Source organism: Passer domesticus, chromosome 8 (assembly GCF_036417665.1).
Source record: "Passer domesticus isolate bPasDom1 chromosome 8, bPasDom1.hap1, whole genome shotgun sequence".
In the NCBI taxonomy this organism is placed as follows: domain Eukaryota; kingdom Metazoa; phylum Chordata; class Aves; order Passeriformes; family Passeridae; genus Passer; species Passer domesticus.
This window is the reverse complement of record NC_087481.1, coordinates 27,797,837-27,817,949: the sequence shown is the minus strand read 5'-3', so window position 1 is coordinate 27,817,949 and position 20,113 is coordinate 27,797,837. Positions and strand designations below refer to the sequence as shown.

General features: G+C 42.2%; 1 protein-coding gene across 1 annotated transcript in view; it reads left to right on the top strand.

Moving 5' to 3' along the window:
* PCDH15 (protocadherin related 15) overlaps nucleotides 1-20,113 on the top strand; it is a 651,760-nt gene that overhangs the window by 176,316 nt on the left and 455,331 nt on the right. Inside the window, exon 8 of the mRNA XM_064429942.1 lies at nucleotides 819-896. The gene's annotated coding sequence lies outside the window, so the exon portion shown is untranslated. The remainder of the gene's footprint in view (nucleotides 1-818; nucleotides 897-20,113) is intronic.

The window sequence follows — 20,113 nt, the reverse complement described above, 5'->3', positions numbered from 1 at the left end:
GGTTTTGGTGTGAATTATTTTGACTCAATGGCCAATTAGAGCCAAGCTGTGTTGAGACTCTGAAAAGAGTCAGGAGTTTTCATTATTATCTTTTTAGCCTTCTGTAAGTATCTTTTCTGTATTCTTTAGTATAGTATCATATTCTTTAATATAATATAGTGTTATAAAGTAATAAATTTGCCTTCTGAGAATATGGAGTCAGATTAATCATTCCTCCCTGCCTGGGGGTCATCTGCAAATACAATACACACCTGCTTGTGCTGTGTGCTTTGCCTCATCCAAACTCAGTTAGTATAGCATTAAACATTGTCTGTGTGCTTATGAATGTATAGAATAATGGGAGAAATAGAATTATGACAGTGATCCATGGATGTATTTTGGAAATCATACACAAGCACAAGGAACCATCAATCTGGGCCTGCAACAGTTTTCAAATTTATTGTGCCTGTGTAGTGAAAATTTTAAATGAACTCATGTATTTTAAATCACCATGTTTGGCACAGCTGGGCTTGTTTTGTTGGTGGTGTGGTCAAATGACCTCAGAAAATACTTATTTTGAAGTATATTCCCTCTTGCTGAAATCAAGGCTGTTACTTGAAGGATAGGTAGGAGAATACACTCAAAGGCATTAGTTATAAATCACACCAATCCTTTCTCTGCAAAGCCTTGATTTATGCACGTCAAATTAACTTTTCCAAACTTGCTGTAATTTATCTCAAACACAGGACTTCTCAAAAAAAGCGAAATGAAATGTATTTGTGCTGTGCACTCAAGGTAAAATTTCTGAGTCAGTATTAATCAGGAGCAATGTGTTCCAGGATGAAGGGAACGTAATTCAGCACATTCCTTTGGAGCAGCAGTTGTTCTTCTGGCTGACAGAGGGACCAGAAAAAATGGTAAGAAAACTTCTTCTTTTAACTGGAAAGTGTGTCTTAAATTCTCTCCCTCTCTGTTTTATCTTTTTATTTTTAATTCACTCCATTAATAATCTGAAAATGCATATGGGGAATTGTGATGGCAAAGGGTTGAACAGATAAAACAGGTAAAGATTAAATTGTTTAACTGGAATTGTGTAATAGTAAAGAAAGTGTGATGGTTTATTACTTCCAGAGGTATAACTAATGTGTCATTTCTGCTGTTCTGCATGTACAAAAATAGTTCTGGGGTCTGAGATAGATTTATTATCCTTCATTGATTGCCTCATTCTGTAGCAGGACGTTTCTGGCAGTAAAGCAGCAGAACTGTCACATCCATCATGATGTGTCGGAGATGTGTCAGGGCTGGGGCTCTTTTTTGAACTTTACTGCTCCTGAAAAATGTAGCTGAGCATTATAGGCAGAAGTCTGACATTTCCAAGATGAAAATCAATCTTTTTTTATGTGGTGATTCTCAAAGCAGACTTGAGCTTTGATTGCTCAAGGGGTGGTTTCACACGTTGGGGGATACAACAGGGACACCAAATAATTTGGGTAACAGATCTGGCAGGTGTTCTGTAATGAATATAAATTGGAGAAATGATCATAGAAAAGATACTCAAGTCAAGATGGCACAGCAAACATTGATCTGCTGCTGTCACAGCTGGGAACCTGAACGTGCTTCTTTTGGGTTCACGTATTTTCTTGTATTTCTCTTTAAAGCTGGGATTAACCAGGTAAATACAGCCTACTGTGAATTTATATTTCAATATAAATATTTATACTATATTTTGGGGGGGGAATTGTTAAAATAATTGCTAAAAGCATGAGAAGCAATGAGAGGTCCTAATGTGGAGGGAGGGAGGGCAGATGAAACAATCTGGGCTTTAAAATGCATGCTAAAAAAAAGGTGCAAGCAATCTGTATAATTGCAAATACCTTGAAAAAGAAAAGTCACTGTGTCACAGTGCCAGGGGCTCAGCACCTGGGCACTATGGTGTTATTAGAGACAAAAAAGGACAGTTTTGTGCTGGTGGCTGTGTCTAGAAGCAGCAGAAACCTCAGGAGAAGGGCACCACAGAGCCACAAACAGCCAGGCAAGCACAAATTTTTAGAAGTTGGGAGTGTAATGATAAAATATTTTGATGTTGGGTTGTTTCCCCGGGAAGATGTGTGGAAGTAATGAGCAGAGCAGTCTTGTTTTCTCATATTCTTCATTCAGGGAAATATCTAAAGAAATAAGATGATGGTGTGATACTCAGTTGTCCCCTTCCAAGATGAAGGAGCATGGAAATTCCATGTAGCAGCCACTTTCAAAGATCAGTTGAAGATAATCAGTTGCTATTGAAATTAGGAGGTTTCAGCTTGGTTATTTGTCAATTTAGCCACTCAAGTGTGGGCTGATTTTCCCCACAAATAATGCCCTGTCAGCCACAAACCACTGACTCAATTTTGTTAAGGAGTTTAGCAAGGCATGAAATGCATAATTAGGGGAGGAACACTTTCATGCCTTTGAGTTTATAACAATTACTTAATTTAGGACAGACAGCAAAAGTCCCTAGAGCACATGAGTAGTCTGAAGTCTAAACAAGATGACAGCTTAGATGGATCAATAATTTCTCATCCCTACAGTTACTAATAATAAGGTGAAGAAAGAAATATTGGCCATTTCCAAGCTAAAGGCACAGAGTGGAGCAGATCCACTCCAGTCCAGAGTGGACTCCATTAACACAGATTGCCTTCAGCCCATTAAGCCTCAGCACTGAGCTGCTTTAATCAAGAGTTTGTTTCTAAAAGTCTCGAAGCCAAGGAATTAAACCCCACCTGAGTTCTAAAAGGATGTTTTCTGAGCCTTAATAGAATGACACTTTGTTCTTACTTTTGTGTCTCCAGTCATGCAGGAAATTAGAGGACTCGCTTCTTCCTGCAGACTTTGGGTTTCAGGCTTCAGGCTCAATTTGGCAGCTTATATTGCTCAAATTGGCTTGTAAATGAGATATTTGTTTCTAAAGTACGACTGATATCAACTTGCTTACAAATATTTAGAACGTGGACATGTCTCTCATTTGATTCTGTAATTATATGATGGTTTTTCTTGTCAAGAGAGCTCAGAAACTTAATATTGATTTATGTTCCTGAGTTTCTGAAACTGCAATGTGTCATTGTTGAGCATAATTTAGAGTGGCCTTTTTTCTCCCCTCTAATCTTGTACGTGCCAAGTTTGAGCTCCTTTGGGGCTGGAATGATCTCAAAAATCATTTAACCCTTGTGGGGGTGTGGTGACACTGGCATGGATGATGATGATGATGATGTCATTGAGGTGCCTGATTTCTTTATGGTTATCTGAAATGATACTTTCAGTCAAGGCCCTGAATAAATTCAGCATGAGAATTATTAATTATTTATATATATTATCAGCATGAGAATAATTAATTATTGGGTGTCCTCTGAGGTTTTATCTTCTCCTGACACAGCAGGAGGCAGACATGGATGCTCTGCTTGCCTGTGTCCCAAAGTGCTGTGCTGACACCCCAAAGTCAGCCAGACCTTGGAGGGATCTGTCAATGCCTTCTCACTAAAGTGAGCTCCTCAGTGATGCCCAAAATGTTCTTAAAATTAAAATTTAAAAATGGCAGGTTTTGATGGAATAGAAACTCAAATGATCAGTCTGTCTTGATCAACAAGGAAAAAAAAAAAGGTGAAAAATCAAGGGACGATCTTCCAACCCAATCCATTCTGGGACTCTATAATTTCATGATTATTAGATTCTGTGCTGTAATAATACATCAAGGGGCAACTACATTTAAGGAACACGGTGGCATGTTTGTTTTCTGTCAGGTTTTCCCTTGTATTTGCATTCCAGACCATCTGTAGAGGTAAACTGCAGTCTGTGTCCTGAAATCTCTGTTGAAACCCCTGAATCACAATTCCCCAGTTCAAAAGAGGCTGCCATTGAACTGATATATTTAATATTCACATAAATAAATGCACAAAGCTGGTCCATATTTGCAGTTCATTTTCCTAGCAAAACTAAAATCATGATATTGAGAATTGATTTCAGCTTTCGCATTAATAAATCAATGGGAATATTCTGAACACTAAATTCTCTTGGAATTTCTTCTGAAGCATGATGGTTTGAAAGACAGTTTTTGGGATGTGGAAATGAATTTTTGACACATGTTGACATTGTGATCAGAGCTCTCAGTTTCCCTGGATGAGATGAAAATGAGGAGCTGATGTGGATCAGGTAGGCTCTCTGTCATTGATACTTCTGTCTGTGTGCTGAACCTGTACTGCCCAGTCCCTTGACCTGGGATCACACAAGGAAATGTGGGATTTAGGAGTTTGGGCCGTTTGATGTAGAAGTTTTTTGCTATTTGGAAGTGTGGAATGTAGGCAGGAGTTTGGGCTATTTGGTTTTGTTTGCATTGGGAGATTTTTTTATTAGCTCAGTGTTAACCATTCAAATTTATTCAGCTCAGTATGAAGTGTCGAGGTTTCAGGACTGCTGTGCTCACCCCAAAGGTTTCTGTAACTAGGAGAGGATAATTCCTGTCAGGTGGAAGGTTTGAGTAGCTCAAACAACAAAACTTTCCTCTGAGGGCTGCTTGCTGGTGGGATTGAGGGAAGTGCTGGGTTGCAGTTTTAAGAGGATCATCAGAGGCATGAGGTGAGGAGGAATCCAGCAGGGAGAGGTGGAGATGTGGGCAAAGCTCCTGGAGCATTCCCAACTGCCTCATCATGGGGACAGCCCTGGGAAGTGTGCATTTATTTGCTATTTCATGAGTGGAGCAGCATTTCTGTGCCTTGATGGACTGACTGGTGTCAGAGGGGGCTGTTTGTCATCAGGTTTTATCCTTATGTAGGGAGCCAAATTGGTGCATTGGTCAGAGGGGCACGTAGCTGAGGGGAAGTGTTCTGCTGAGCTGCTTTGGTCAGATAAAACAGGCCTTCTGCTGGAATGCTAGCCAAGTGAAATGGTCTTTCCTAGATGCTCATGGGTGGGAAGTGCAGGATGTACACCAGCAATGATATCTGTTCAATTTTTCTATCTAAATCCCCGTCCCAGGTGTGCCTTTAACGACTCTTTAATGCTGAACCATTTCCATCTCCGATAAAATTGCATTAATTACTCATATTTCTGTGTTCACTTTGCTCTGAAAAAAGAATAAATTTTCTTTGTGTTATTGCACAGCATTCTGGAGCAAACAGAAATCCAGGATCTGTAGTGTTTGTGTCATCACAGGAGATCTTTGAAGCACAGACTGAAGCAGCACAAGTGTTCTGCACTCACCGGGGGTGCATTTGTGCCTTGAGGATTGCAAAGAGAGGATGTTTTCCCATCCTGTGCTGACAGATTTCCTGGCAGGAATATGGAGGGTGGGTCAGGTGTCTATTCAGTGAAGCTGTCGCCATTTAAGTTCATTTAGGAGAGAGTGTGGGCCAGCGGGGGACCCTTGCTACCTGCTGTAAACAAGGGGGAGTGTTACGTTTTCCTCCACCCACCCAGAAAGCCTTTCTGCAACAGCACCATCCAAATCCCCTTGCATCTGTGTCTATGGAGAGATTTTGGAGCTGTTTCCACTTCCAAAGCACACTGTCAGAGATGTGGAGGAAGGAATGGGGTTCTGTTTCCCCCAGCAATGTTTTGGGACAGAAGGGATGGATTGTGACAAAGAACCCAAAGCTTCCATGGTGTCATTTTACCTGTTCTTGGAGAAAATTTGTGTGGGGCACTTGATTGTGGGCCTAGAAGGCCAATGTCCTTGGGCTGTGCCAGCCATGGGGTGGCCACAGACCCAGGGCAGGGCCTGTCCCCTGGGCTGGCCCTGCTCAGGGACCTCCAGGGCTGTGCCCAGTTCTGGGCCCTCACAGAGAGCCCTGGAGGGGCTGGAGCGTGGCCAGGGAAGGGAAGGGAGCTGGGAAGGGGCTGGAGCCCCAGGAGGGGCTGAGGGAGCTGGGAAGGGGCTGAGCCTGGAGCAAAGGAGGCTCAGGGGGGACCTTGTGGCTCTGCACAACTCCCTGCCAGGAGGGGACAGCCAGGGGGGTCGGGCTGTGCTGCCAGGGAACAGGGACAGGAGAAGGGGAAAGGGCCTCAGGCTGGGCTAGGGGAGGCTCAGCTTGGACAGCAGCAGGAATTTCTGCATGGAAAGGGTGCTCAGGCCTTGGCAGGGGCTGCCCAGGGAGCTTTGCAGTGCCCATCCCTGCAGGTGTGCCAGGAAGGGCTGGAGGTGGCACTCAGTGCTCTGGGCTGGGGACAAGGTGGGCATTGGGCACAGCTGGGACTCCATGGGCTGGCAGGGATTTTCCAGCCTCAGGGATTTTTGACTCTACAGCAGGGCTTCTGTGCCAATGAGGAGCTTGGTTTTCACAACTGAAAACAAATAGTGTGTTTTTAAAAGCCAAAAATAGTTCCAGACGTGGGATCAGTAGTAAAATCCTGAAATGTGTTTTCATGTTCCTTCAGTGCAGAGAGGCTTCCACCTTTTGGGTTATTTGCACCTGTACATCTTAATAATTTCTGAATTTTATTTGAGTTTTCTTTCAAGGACGTGTTGGATGGGGCCCTGAGCAACCTGTTCTAGAGAGTGACTTCCCTGTTCATGGCAGGGGGGTGAAATAGGAGCTTTTTAAGATGCCTTCCAAACCGTTTCAGGATTCTATGATTCTATCTAGTGCTCCATCTTGCCAGAGAATAGCTGGTGATTCAGAAGTAAATATTGCCAAGCATTCCATATGCCACAGTGGAATAATTTATACTCAAAACAAGCTTGTGGATAAAGATCTCATTTTTGAAGTTACAGCTCCTTCTCTCTGTAAAATGGGGGGTGAAGGGGGGTTGTGTATCCCCAGTTGGAGAAACAGGTTGTGCAGTTTGCTTGGGTTTGGGGGGCATTGCTGCATAGACAGTTCTGCCCACACAGTTACAGACTGGTGCCATGGAGTAGCAGATACACTTTTCCATTTCTTTTTTTTAACCCACAGGTTTGTGTTATCAGCCTATTAAAAAAAAATGCCTTGTCTCTAATTAATGTTTCTGATTCCTTCAAGGTTACAAGGAAATGGGTTCAAAGTATGAATCAGTCTGTTGAGGGTTGTCTCAAAATTGGATGCAGATTTTGTCTGTTTTGAAACTCAAACATCTTTTAAGTTTGTCTAAATTTATATATTAAATAAAGATGTGTAAATAGCATTCATGTTATTAAATATATTTGCCTAAGATATTTTACAAAGATAGTTTAAATATTGACTGACCATATACATCCTCAGATTCCCTGCCATCGTATCTTAGAGAAGACTAACTTATAACTTTAGTCCCAGTTTTTATAAAGGATAAAAAGAAAACCAACTTTTTCAATGGATGATGTGAAGTTTCCTGCATTGCCTCAGCTTGAGGTTTACTGACTTCCATGTCTGTGATGTCAGGGCTGGACAAAGGCACCTCATGCCCAAGAGTCCTGCAGCATTGTGACACCAGGGGAGATTCAAATCAGATATTAGGGGAAAAAAATATTGGAATCTCAAATGCAAGGAACTCCCAGAACTTTGGGCCTGTAAGCCAAAGCTTAGAATTAAACCCAGGATTTGATCTGAGACCTTGGAAAAGGCTTCCAAACTTGGGTGTTAGAAGAGAGAATGAGGATTTATAGTTTAAGGCAGAGACATGTTAAGCTAAGTAAAGGAAAGTTTAGAGTTTCAGAGTTAAAGACATAGAAAAAAATAGTTTCAGAGGTAAACAAGGAGTTTAGAATGCAATGCTGTAGGTTTGTGTGTCATAACATGTTTGGCTAAGAAAGCTGACAGTGTAGCATGAGTCCATAACATGAAATATTTAAAGATTGAGTCAAAAACATAATAATCCTTGTTGGAAGTGTTTTATTGGTCAATAACTCCTTAAAAGATCTTGTAACTAGAGGTCTTGTGACCTTCTGAACCATGCTGTAACAATGTGAGCCCAACTCACCCTTCCTGCCTATGCAGAAGATATGGAAAATAAATCACCTCATCAAAACAACTCAGAGGTCCCTTCTCAAATTCCTTCTAAAATTCCCCAAAAGTGAATTATCACCAAGAAACTCTCTGGAAGGGAGTGGTTAAGCACTGGAATAAATTGGTCAGGTACTGGAATGAGTTGCCCAGGAATGTGGTGGAGTCACCATCTCTGGAAATGTTCTGAAGTTTTCTGGCTGTGGTTCTTGGGATCTGGTTTAGGGGTGATGCTGGTGCTGCTGGGGAGCAGCTGATGGTCTTGAAGGTCTCTGCCAGCCAGGATGACTTTGTGATTCTGTAAGCCATGGCATGAACTTGTCAGGTTTAATTTGGGTTAATTTCTTCAGCTCCCAGGAGATCTGCTGTGTGTCTGGGTGGTGCCAGACTGATTTCCACACCCAGACAAGGAAAAGTTACAAATAGCAGCGTAAATCCTGAGCACCTACTGAATCTGTACAGCTCCCAAAGTGATCAGGCCACTGCAAATATTTGGTGAGCAAGCTTTTCCTTCAGTTTCTCAGGCAGCCAACTGATTGTGCCGAGCAAAGCAATGTTTTTAGGAGTGTGATTTCTCAAGGGCTCTAATTGCTGTGTGCTGAGCAAGAGGGATATTGGATGTAATGTTAAAACTGCTTATTTATAAATTAATGTTATCTGTTCAAAATTAGTGTTGAAGAGGGCTGATTGCCATTCCAATTGGTAATATGTTCCTTGAGAAGTCGTTAGTCGTAATTTATTTTTCATTAAGTTGCTAATTTTGGTCGGGTTTTTTTCAATGTGACGAATTTTCTTCATATTTCAAGTTCAACTTCCCTTGAGTTTAACCAATGACCCAATGCTTCACGTGTTAAGCATTGAAATGGGCTGCCCAGGGCAGTCCTGGAGTCACCACCCTGGAAATGTTCAAAAAATGAGAGGATGGGGCTCTTTCTGGTGTGGTTTAGTGGCCGTGGTTGGCTTTGGTGGATGGCTGGACTGGATGATCCTGGAGGTCTTTTCCAGCCTTATTGATTCAATGACTGCATGACTGTGGCAGCACTTCAGGGGATTTTACAGCTGTCATGTTTTCTGTTTGCATTTCTTTCCTTCCCTTGCACCGCAGACACAAAGCTGAGGCAAAGCCCAGCCTAAATGGATCACTCTCAATCTTCTTCCTAACAAAAAGGTGAAGAGAGCATAGCAGAAAAAAAGACCCTGCTTCACTCATATCTTCTGAAGCTGCTGCCTCTCTTCAAACTGGAATGTTTTCTATTTAAATATTTCTTTTCATTGCTTGTGGTAACTGCAGCTGTCCTTATGTGGGGGTATTCACCAGGATGAATCATGAAAGCTCAAACTTTAAAGTAGATTATCTACTTGTGCTGTGGAGGAAAAATATCTATCTTTAATCAAATTACACATTACCTTTTGTTGCAGGCAAGTAGCTCCTCAGAAGAGATAGAGATTGGAAAGATTATTAAAAAAAAAAACAAACTATTCAGCAGCAGTCCATGGTCATGTTTAAGACCAGGCAGTGGTTCAGAACCCAGTAAATCTTGACTCTCATCCTGTTAAACCTGGCAGCAATTGGATTTACACTTCCCAAGATCAGGAAGAAATTAATTCAGAGAGAAATAATGGTGTACATCCATATATTATGTCACATATATTATATTATATCCTGAAGATTATATTAAAAATGTGATAGCAGGGAGAAGAAGAGCAAGCATGTGGTAGTGTATGAGCACAGACTGAAGCAAGTATGAAATAATGGAAGTAATGAAAACAGACAAAATCCGTCCTAAAAAAAAAAAGAAAAGCAGTGCTGGAAATTAGGTTACCAGCATTACCTTGATTCATTGAGTTGCCCGTGGCCAAAACATTCAACTCCAATATTTAACTACCTAAAAATGGACGTAAAGGGAAGAAATACCTGATACCTAGCTAGCAATTTTATTTTTCTCTAAGTGCAACCAATGCAACTTAAAATCTTTTAACCCCAAGGTGTTTTCTATTGAAACATGTGGGCAGGGATGTTAAAGTGCAAGTAACTTCTATCAGTGTGTGGGTAGAGAATTCCTTGCCAATTGCTCTTAAACAGGCAGGGGTTTAATATTCTATTAAGGGATGAAATGAAAGTTCATGAGAGCACCTGAAAAAAACACAGATGACTGCCAGAAAGAAGCAGAAATATGTCTCAGTGTCAACTATTTCCTGCAGGTTTCCAAGAGGTGAAATGGAGATGGACACATCTGTAGCTCATGTGTGGCATTTTGGGGCAGAACCAGGGCACTAAAGGCAGGGACTCGTTCTTCCTGCTGCACAGTTTTCCTGAAGGAACCTTCTGGGCTGTGACCTGCTAGAGAGGAAAGGGTCAAGGAATGAAATATGTTCATTTTTTGTATGAGTTTTCCCAAATTGTATTGATTAACAAGTCAAGGACTCTGTGTGTGAGTCTATCTTTAAAGAGAAAACTCATTGCTTCCTTGAGGCAGAAACTCTGGGGTCAGGTGGAAAATGGAGCACCCGTCACTAGGATGTTTTGTTTCAGTGTAGACATTGAAAAATAAGAGACCAACTTAGTAACATAAAATTATCAGTCTAATCTGTTAATTAGAGTGGAGTGCCCATCCCAGGAGGTGTCCAAGGAAAATGTGGACAGGGCACTCAGTTCCTGTGTTGGGGACATGGTGGGGACTCCATTGGAGTCCTTTTTCAACTTAAATAATTCCATTATCCTAAATCCATTTGCTGATACTTCTCCTTTGCCTTTTTTAGTTGTTTGTTTGTTTGAATAATGTACTTTATTTCTGGAATATTCATTTTATAAAATCTGTACACATTTTCCTTTTTCATCTCCTAACATTTAACAAATTATATGGGGTATAGACACCACTTAGCTCACAAAATTTGAGCTATTTTAGGGTATTATGTTTATTAAAGAGCTCTGCTTTGGAGGAAATACAATGATTACAGAAGCCTCTGAGGTTTCAAGGAAATGAAAGTAGAATATGAACAGTCTTTTCTGATAAAGCTGGAAAATGACTCAAAATGGTTTGAGCCAGAAATTTATAAAAATGACAAGATTTTCTGGGGCTTCTGATTTTGGTGGCCTGACTCTTTATCTGATGTTACTTTGTGTTACTGTTGGTGTGTCCCTGTGCCATGTTTTCAACTTGTAGGATTTATTTATTAATTTGAAATAGAAGCATTTTTCAGGACTTGTGATCTCTCATGTTTTAAATCTAATAATGTTCTATATTTACCCCTGGGTTTCTATGTCTTCATGCCACTCAATTTCTATCTCTGATTGCCTCATCACCTCAGATGTGTGAAGTTTTCAGTCTTGCAGAGAGAGAACTTTTGTCCATGAGCTATAATTTACTGATGGACAAAAGTTCTGGAAAAAAATCCAGGACATTCCTCCCATCTTCAATTCTGTAATCAAGGCCTGTATTTTACTAAATCACGCACTCAAGTGCTTAGCAAGTACAAACATGCAGAATTAACCATGTGTTACAGGATGAGGAGTGTGTTAAATGAAAGACTTTAGCTGTAATTGTGTCCAAAACACTTTTTGATAATGAATTCTTGGTTACCTGCTGAACTTTCAGGTGTGAAGGTAAGGTAGAGTTTATCATAATCAAAAATCCCAATCTATTTTGAAGTACCTGAGGATTTTTTCCTGAAAATTATAGTCTTGTGATCTATCACAGGAAATTTGAGCACCTGGAGTCAACAGGATGAGACCAAGAGAATATGAGAGGAAGGGGGAGAGGGCACATAAAATCAGAATATGTGATGAAAATAACTGCAACTAGGCAAAAAGATAAAAGAAGAAATTGCATGTGATTATAGAAGAAAAATGGTTTAAAATAAAAATAAACTCTCCCCAAGAAGTCCCTGACCTGCAAACTTTTGGAAGCCAGGAGCTTGTTTGGGTGAAAATAAAAGGAATTTTCTCACAGGAATTTTTCATTGAAAGGATTCTCACCTGATTTTCTGTGGTCACACAGTGGGAGAGAAGAAATGGAAAATAAATGTAGCCCTTGATGTAGGGATTGCTTAGGGGGAGATCTATATGCAAACCAAACTGGTAAATAAAGCAGGAGCTAAATAATAGAATAGATGGAATATTAGAAAAAGTAATTTGCATTATGAAATCAAGAGTAAATTAGGAGTGTTTGTTTAAATGACAAATGCAGGCATTAGATCGAAGGGGAAAAACCTGAAACAAAATATTCCTTGAAGGAAGCAATCAGTGTTGGGCTTAAGCACCCATGAATTGTTTTGGTTCCTGCAGTTTCCTGCCTTGGGAAATCTTCCTTTTCAGATAATCAGGAGCAGCCATGGCTGTAGTGCCACAGTGCAAGAGCACCTCCTGCATGTAGGAATTCCAGGGAGACCCATTTGTATTTCCCTAGAGAATTTCGCAAAATCCCAATAAAAACCCCAGCCAAACTGCTGAACCAAAGCCATAATTTTTTCTTCCTTTTTTCACTCTGCATTTTCTGATCTGAGACAAAGCTTTTCCCTCTCTGATTTAAGTTGGAATTTGATCCTTTAGGGAAGACCTTGGCCGCACAGATCAGTGTCTGGGTTTGAGGGCAGCTCCACAGTGGAAAGTACAGGGAAAATGGAGTTAAAAGGACCAGCAGATCTCTGACCCTGAGGTTGATCATGAGGAGCAGTGTCACGGCACCTGCTCACCTTAGGGCAGGTGAGCAGCTTTATCCAGCACAGGTGACTTTGAACTGAGATCCTGGGATTTATTTTCACAGGTCCAGAAGGGAGGAACATGCGGGGCCTGATGGCAAATCTCAATCATCGGTTCATTCTTTTCCTTTTGGAAAACATAACCTGTCAGGTTCTGTGTAATTAATGCTGTCTTCCTGTTCTCTCAGCTCCCACATCTCTTTCTTCCCATGTCTCCATGGCATTTCCTTTGCAAGTTTGAAGGAACTTATTATTCCTTCAAGGTAAAAAAAAGGTAAAAAAATCTCAAACTGTTTTTCCTATGACAGCAGAAACATCAGCTGTGGCTTTGCTTGAAAACTAGTGCATCATTTCCTGAGGATGGGTTTCAACTTTCCCATTCCAGACCTCTCTGGGAGCAAGGCCTGGTCTAGTGGAAGATGGCAGGAGGGTTGGGCTGGAGGGTCTTTAAGGTTCTTTCTAACCCAGAGCGTTCTAGGACTCAAATATGTCCCCATTCCAGCCATCCTTGTCCTCTCCTTAGAGGCCACTTGGCTGCCTCAGGAGGGACCACTGGAATCAGAGGTCTCTGTCAGGAAGTCTTTGGAAATCAGTGGAGCACTTGGAAGTGCTTTGAGTTGTCAAATACGAGCTGCAGGTGTGTGGTGGGACCACTGCTGGATCCATAGAAATGACATGGTTTCAGTGCTGCTGAGTTTGGACATTGCGTGCAGGATCTGGGAAACTGCTGGATGGATTCTGCATTTCCATAGCCCAGCTGAGGGGTTAGGAGCAGCTAACCCTGCTCAAAGGCTTCAGTGGGCGTGCCACCAACACATGGCAGCAGTAGATTTTTGCAGGAAACCCTCTTAAAATCTGGGCTTGAATTGGTGTGGTTTTACAGACAAGTGCCAGACATCAAAATGAGATCAGTCCCGGTGATCCTCTGGTGCAGGAGCAGCAGTGAACCCCCTCATGCTGTGAGGGTTCCTGGCAATGTGTGATAAGAAGGGTTTCACATGTGTAAGCACCCTGAGTTTGAATCTCCCACTTCAGGCAGGGGCTGTCTCCACCTGCTTACTCACATGTCAGAAGAATTCTGGTGTGTTCTAGAAAGAGCTGTAGTTGCAGTAACAGAAAGATTTTTGCCTGTGGACAGAATAGGAATGTCAGTGGTAAAGTGGACTTGGTTCTCCAGCCAGATCTCTGTTCTCTTCCTTTGCACACTGTGTTTTAGGCTCCAGGGGCCACATTTTCAGAGAATATAAATTCACATCCTTCCCTTGGGGCTTTGATGACTTACAAAGATCAGCTGTTTTATGAACTTAGTTGAGTATATTTGGTCTTTTGAGGGTTATGCCACAGCCTCATCATTTCTTGCCATCATGTTTTGTATGGGGTCTGTTTCTCAGGGAAACTTATGTGACACTTGGGGACGTGGGTTGGTCATGGCCTTGACAGTGCTGGGTAACAGCTGGACTCAGTGATCTTGGAGTTTTCCACCCTAAATAAATAACAATTCCAGGTGGAAGCACACCAGTTTAAACTCCCAAATTCTCATTCTCAGACTGGCTTACTTTGATGTGTGCTCCAATTTACTCACAAGATTTGTTGATGTCTCAGGGTTATTGGTAGATGGCATTCCTGGGTCACACATCCCAGAGATTTACAGCTGACTGTGTGTAAATAATGGGAGGTTACTGGGCATGCTGACTGCAGCATATATTTTCTAAAATACACATCAGTGTGGGTTTTTTTCAGCTTAATATGCAGTTTTGTTTCTTTGCTCTTCCCAAAACTTGATTAATCTGATAGCTTGGTACCTTTAAACCATCCCAGCAGCTCAGACAGATTGCAGATGCTAAACCTTATGTTCACCTCATAAAAATATTACTGAATATTATTGGCAACATCTGACTTCAATGTAGCTGTATCTTGGTCTGTTTATATTCTGTGAAACTCGGTGGGATCTAGAAAAGCAAAATCTAGGAAATGCATAATCAGTAGTTTTTGAAGTTAAGAGCATCAGCATGGGCATCTACCTTTATGATTGCTTTCTTTCTTTTTTTAATTCTTTTTTCATAAGTTACTGTTGAGTGGGAAGGATTTCCAACCCCTTTCATATAGAGCCCAAAATATCATTTACTTGTTTCTCAACCCAAATAGCTTCTGATTTGCCTTTCCTTGTCATGGCTTTTATCCATTACTACACACACTGCTCATCCTTAGGGTATTGGTCGATATCCACTCAGCTCCAGTTGGAATTGCTCCCCACCCATCAAGAAACTTCCTATGTGCTGATCCAAACAAGCTCCATCCTTCTGTATTTTTACCTCTTGCCATTGTGTAGGAACAGGTGACCTTCAAAGAGGAAAAAGAAATCTTTGCTTGGACAGTTCTTTCCGCATAAAACATGGGGTTGTTCTGTGGTGGAGTTGTTCGTGTCCTGTGGTCAAAAGAAGTGGGTGAATTCAATTCCTGAAAAGGAATTGGGTGGATTTCTTTCAATTTGTGTTTAAGCAGAGCTTTGTAGTGTGATCTGTGTGGAATTCAAATTCCCGGAAAAAATCCCTTTGCCCAGGATTTTTCTCATGGGAAGCTGAGAAGCGTCAGAGAAAAGGAAAACAATTCTTATCTCATTTGCTTCTCCTCTGTTTTGCTCATGTGGAATGTGGTTGGAGATTGTTTACCCACAGGTGATTGTTTCATTGGATTCTGCTGTGAGTTGTTTTGACTCAATGGCCAATCAGGGCAAAGCTGTGTCTGGACTCTGGAAAGAGTCCCAAGTGTTCATTATTATATTTCTAGCATTCTGTAAGTATCCTTTCTGTATTTTTTAGTATAGTATTCTTTAATATAATATAGTATTATAAAGTAATAAATTAGCCTTCAGAGAACATGGGGTCAGATTCATCATTCCTCCCTGCCATAGGAGCACGGGCTAGTACAAGAATCTGCAGTGAGTCCCCATCCCTGGAGGTTTCTAAAGGACGTGGGGAGGTGGCTCTTGGGGACAGGGGTTAAGTGGTGAATATGGCAGTGCTGAGGGAATGGATTTGCTGATCCTGGAGGGCTTTCCCAATCCAAACCATTCTGTGGTTCCATGATTAATGATCTTTAACAAGCTGAGTGCTTTATTTCTGAACACACAACATGGTGCTTGTAAAACTTTATAGAGGTGTCAGTAGCTTTGCTGGCTTGGGGAAGGTTATTTTTTTGCAACAGTGGCCACACTGTTAATATGGGTCATTTAAAGGTTCATTAAATCTGCTGCCTGGGGCCTTGATAACACAGTGCTAGCAGGGAAGAACAACAACTGTGATTTCCTACAGTTGTCTTGAATAACATGTTTCTATGGTATTTGCTGGAATGTTGGGTTGCCAAAATGGAGGGAAGTACCCTCAGAGAGCTGGGATGCGTCTGTAGCTCTTTAGAATAAAACCCTCCGCTCTCCTGCCCCTCAGTGAGGTTATCACTACCTTACATTACATTACTGAAGTGATAATGGGTATCACTTATTTAAAGGAAGCTGGTATGAAAAAGTGGATCTGTTGGGAACTTTGAGAATTCTAATTGACAAAATCAATAAGCTCCCAGCTAGAATAGTACCTCTCTTTTTTTTCATTTTCCACTATTGCATAGCAGGGAGTGATTTATCACTTAGCTTCATGTTTTTAACAGTTTTTCCAATACTTCTTTCTCATTGCTAACTCCAAAAATGTGTCCAGCTGCTCTGAGACAGAGAATACATGAGAGCTATAAATACTTTTTAAGTCTTTTGTTGCTTTATTATTTCAGGAGTAGCAATTTGAGAGTACAGGTCAAATAGATGCTGTCATACCCTCTGTCTGTGCACTGTTCCCTGGAGCTGCTGTGACAGGCTGGACCCTCCTTCCTTTCACTGAGCTCAGTGGAGTGTGTGCTACCTACATTTCAATTGGAATGGACAGGGCAGCATTTCACACCTCCTGCCTCAGCCTGAGGGACTCTCTCTTCCTAATCAAGTTCTCCTACAGAGTCAATAAAAATGTGGTTGTAGGAAGCACTTGACAAATCGCAGGTGAATGTTAATCCTGAGAGGTGAACTTTCATAGAGCTCGGTGATAATTTCAAATTGGGGGATAATGAACATTTAGGCAAATCTGACATTCACATGACATAAAGATGGGCTGGAGACCCTCACCAAGGGTTGCTGTGTAGTTATTAAAGTCCAAAGCAGCTGTTTCCAGAGGTTAGGCCTGTGAGGCCACTGTTTATTCACAACTGACTAAGATGTGCAAACAAGGAGAAGTCACACGAATCGATCCTTAATCACTGCAAAACCCAGGAAAGCAGATTGAGTGATCTCTGAAAGCATTTTTGTTTGAAAGAGAGTTAAAGATGCTGCTAGATTTGTTTGCCTTGCCTTAGGAAGTCTTGATTAGATAGAGAAAATAGATTGTTTAATCATAATGGGTTTTCCTATTTAGCCAGTTACAGGCAGTACAGACCATGGAAGAGATCAAAGCAGCATGATGAGATATAGCACTGAGGATGAGATTTTTTATAAATGCCCATGCTTTCAATTATTTTGTTATTTATGGGAAACTAATTTGGAAATTATTCAATAACCTCCCTCCCCCACACACAAAAAAAAGGCAAAAAAAAACAAACAAAAAAAAACCCCAAAAAAAAAAACAACCCAAAAAAACCCCAAAACCAAATACCCAAACCATACAAACCAATTTCTGTCTAGAACGTCTTATGTCTGGAACTAACTACAGTTTTGTCTGCCATTCTGTCTCCACTGGATATTGTGTTTAGGGCCAAGTCTGTGTCTTTCTTCTCCTTGTAGCCCCAGGCTGCATCATTCCCTAAACTGGATCTAGAAACTCTCTGGTCCCCAAGGACTGAGGAGAGCCAGCTCACCCTGCCAGAACCCCAGCTTGCAGAGGGCATGACTGGGGGTGAGTCCCACCACAGGGTTTCTCAGCTGTCAGGAGCTGTCTCCCAGCCCTGGTTGGCCCCACACAATGGTAGAATTCTTTCCTCTCCCATCAGCAGATGGGATCAGCACTCAGGACTGCTCCCAGCTGGAGAATAAACTTCATGTGTTGGGCTCCTACAGAAGTTAGCAAAGTTGCAGATGTTCTCAGAGGGAATCAGTTGGGTTCTGCTATATTTGTCCCAGGAGCAAGGCCCTATTTTAATGGGACTTCAGGGAACTGAATTCAGGAAGGATTATATAGGAATATATAGGATTATATATTATATAGCAGGGGTTGAACTGTAATCGAAACAGATGGGGAAAAAAAACCAAAACAAAACAAAAGTAAGATGAATCATGACTCTGGTCATTATCTAAGGGGTGGGCAGCTTCCTAGTGCCACAACTGATGCCATGGGCAGATGTACAGGACAAATTATGGATTATCCAGCACTGGCCTGGCTACCAGAGTTTAATGCTGCCCTGGTGCCAATCCTGGGGTTTGGGAAACTCCTGCAGGATTTTTTTCCTCAGTGCCGGATGTTAGACCTCCTGTGCCTCTTGGTAAGGTTGTGATGGTTTCCTCAGGAAGCATCTTCAGCGCTGGAGCGTGTGTATGCTCTGGCATGGAATTCCAGCCCTATTCACTTAACATAGAAGGGACGTTGCTTATCACCTTAACTTATTTATCTGAACTCTCCTGCTGGATCTGGAACTCTTCCTGTGCCATGCTGCTGCCTTACACCCAGTTTCTTCCTTATTCTTTTATGATCATTTGCCTAACAAACCTTTTGATTCACTTAGAGCAGGCAACTCCTGATTTTGTTATTTTTGAGGAGGTCTCAATAATTTCCTGGGATTCTGCACAGCAATTTCAGCTGTTTTGTGTGGAATTCAGTGATTGTGTTATACTTTCTTTCCATGTGTCTTAGAATCACTTAGATGACAAAAGAACTCTAAGATCATCCAAGTCTAAGAATACCTCCAGAATTGCCAAGGCCACCCATGTCCCCAAGTGCCACATCCATATGGCTTTTAAATCTCTACGGGATGGGCACTGCAAAGCTCTCTGGGCAGCCCCTGCCAAGGCCTGAGCACCCTTTCCATGCAGAAATTCCTGCTGCTGTCCAAGCTGAGCCTCCCCTGGCCCAGCCTGAGGCCCTTTCCCCTTCTCCTGTCCCTGTTCCCTGGCAGCACAGCCCGACCCCCCTGGCTGTCCCCTCCTGGCAGGGAGTTGTGCAGAGCCACAAGGTCCCCCCTGAGCCTCCTTTGCTCCAGGCTGAGCCCCTTCCCAGCTCCCTCAGCCCCTCCTGGAGCTCCAGCCCCTTCCCAGCTCCCTCAGCCCCTCCTGGGGCTCCAGCCCCTTCCCAGCTCTGTTCCCTTCCCTGGCCACGCTCCAGCCCCTCCAGGGCTCTCTGTGAGGGCCCAGAACTGGGCACAGCCCTGGAGGTCCCTGAGCAGGGCCAGCCCAGGGGACAGGCACAGCCCAGGGGCCCTTGGCCTCGTGCCCCCCTGGGCTCCTGTCCAGCCCTGGCACAGCCCCCAGGGCCTTTCCCCAGGGGCCCTTTCCAGCCCCTGTGCCCAGCCTGGAGCTGCAGGGCCTGGGCTGACCCCAGGGCAGGACCCACATTACGCTGCTCTGTAATGCATATCTGATAGAATCCTATTTTCTGTCAGCATCAGGGAATGATGATATCGTTCATTGGAAATTATGATATCTTGGCACGATATTTTGCTGTTCCATAAATGTGTAAACTTTGTTAAATCTTCAAAATATACGCCCCAGACAGGCAGTGGGTTGACAACATTATTCTCTTAGAGCTGCTGTGCTGTCAGCAGCCCTTTCCTGGGTGTTGTCTCCTGTCAAGTACCTGAGAAAAAGCTCTTGGAGTGGGCTTAAGTTGTGATGTTACTACAAGCACGATTTTCATCATGTGTTGTAGGTATTTCTCAGCTGTTTCCCAGTGCCTGTTTTCTGCTTGCTCTGGCTTCTTATCTCCCATTCCTGCTGTGGTTTCCCATAGGGTGAGGTACCTTTTTCAACCTGCAGCAGCTCTGAAACCCTGGGCTCCTGGCCAGGTTTTTATTATTGTTCTTATGAACTGTTAACTCTCCTCTTTCAAAGGTGCATGAAGGAGGCAGACCTGGAGGCTTTTACTTGTACAGCTCTTCTGTCTTTGGTTTCTCCTGGCAACGCTTTGTTCTCAACATATCTTGTTTGTCTGGAGAGGGGTTTTTATTCCCTTGGTGCTGGTCACAATTCCGAGCAGCGTCTTTCACCCTCCCACCCCTCACTGTGCTCAAATGCCTGTTTCTGAAATATGAACAGCAAATACTTGCTAAAATTTAGAGAATGCACATTCAAAGAACTCAAGAGTAAATTTGAAGTGTAATTCTCTGTTATTTTAAAATGTTATATTGTATTAATATAACATATTAATATAGTGTCATCTTAATATACGTCATTCTAATATACATCAAGAACTTTTTTGTTCAAGATGTTTCCAAACAATGGAATTTAAAAATTATTGTAAACACAGGATAGTACCCTTAGTATTCTTAATTTCAGT